Here is a 1,946-nt window from a genome sequence, read left to right on the forward strand (position 1 = left end):
TTCTAGCAGCATTTTTTTAATGAGATGGGGAAAAAAGTCACCAACTTCATATGGAAAGGGAAGAGACCCCATATAAGTAAAGCATTACTGAAGAAGAAGAACAAAGTGCGAGGCCTCAAACTACCTGATTTTGGAATCTATTATACTGCCACAGTAGTTAAAACAGCCTGGTACTGGTACAACAACAGATACATAGACCAATGGAACAGAGTTGAGAATCCAGACATAAACTCATCCACCTATGAGCAGCTGATATTTGACAAACACCCAAAGTCCATTGATTGGGTAAAAGACAATCTCTTTAACAAATAGTACTGGCAGAACTTGATAACCATCTGTGAAAAACTGAAACAAGACCCATACCTCACATCATGAATAAAAACAAACTCAAAATGGATCAAAGACCTAAATATAAAATCAAAAATGATAAGGATCATGAAGAAAAAATAGGGACACTAGGAGCCCTAATACATGGCATAAACAGAATACGAACCATAAGTAACAATGCACAAATACCAGAAGAGAGACTAGATAACTGGGAGCTCCTAAAAATCAAACACTTATGCTCATCAAAAGATTTCACCAAAAGAATAAAAAGACAACCTACAGACTGGAAAAAAAAAAAATTTTTAAATAGCTTTTCTTTCTATTTCTTTTTTTTTTTTAATTGTTGTACTTAAATGAAGTTTACATTTCAAGTTAGTCTCCCATACAAAATTTTATACATACATTTTTATGTGACCCTAATTGCTTACCCCATTCTGCGAGAGCACACTCCTCCTTTCCACCCGATTCAAACATCCATTCAACCAGCTCCCTAACCCTCTCTGCCTTCATATCAAACCTCTGGACAGAAGCAGCGCCTTTGGTCTCTTGTATCTACTTGACTAAGAGGCACACTCTTCACGAGTATCACTTTATGTCCCACAGTCCAGTCCAATCCTTGTCAGAAGAGTTGGCCTCGGAAATTGTTTTAGTTCTCAGCTGATAGAGAGTCCAGGGGCCATGCTTTCCAGGTACCTCCAGTCTCAGTCAGACCATTAAGTCTGGTCTTCTTACTAGAATTTGAGTTCTGCACCCCACCTTTCTGCTGCTCCATAAGGGACTCTCTGTTGTGTTCCCTGTCAGCGCGGTCATTAGTGGTAGCAGGGCATCATCTAGTTCTTCTGGTCTCAGGCTGATGAATTCTCTGGTTTATGTGGCCCTTTCTGTCTCTTGAGCTACTACTTTCCTTGTGTCTTTGGTGTTCTTCATTCTCCTTTACTCCAGGTGGTGGGACCAGTTGATGCATCTTAGATGGCCGCTTGCAAGCTTTTAAGACTCCAGACGGCACTCACCAAAGTAGGATGCAGAACATTTTCTTAATAAGCTTTGTTATGCCACTTGACCTTGATGTCCCCTGAAAGCATGGTCCCCAAACCTCTACTCCTGCTATTCTGTCTCTCAAAGTGTTTTATTGTATTCAGGAAACTTCTCAGCTTTAGTTTAGTCCAGTTGTGCTGACTTCCCCTGTAAGTGTGTGCTGTCCTTCCTTTTACCTAAGATGATGCTTATCTACTAACTAGTTAGTAAATAACCCTCACCCTCCTTCCCTACCCTCATAACCATCAAAGAATGTTGTCTTCTGTGTTTAAACCTTTTCTTGAGTTTTTATAATAGTGGTCTTATACAGTATTTGTCCTTCTGTGACTGACTAAATTCACGCAGCATAATAAGTTCCAGCTTCTCCCATGTTATACGATGCTTCATGGCTTCATCGTTGTTCTTTAACATTGTGTAATATTCCATTGTGTGGCTATACCATAATTTGTTTATCCATTCGTCCATTGATGGGCACCTAGTTTGTTTCCATTTTTTGCTATTGGGAACACCACTGCCGCGAACATGGGTGTGCATATATCTATTCATGTGACGGCTCTTATTTCTCTAGGATATATTCCAAGGAG

This window comes from Trichechus manatus, unplaced genomic scaffold (genome assembly GCF_000243295.1).
Source record: "Trichechus manatus latirostris isolate Lorelei unplaced genomic scaffold, TriManLat1.0 scaffold00009, whole genome shotgun sequence".
Lineage (NCBI taxonomy): Eukaryota > Metazoa > Chordata > Mammalia > Sirenia > Trichechidae > Trichechus > Trichechus manatus.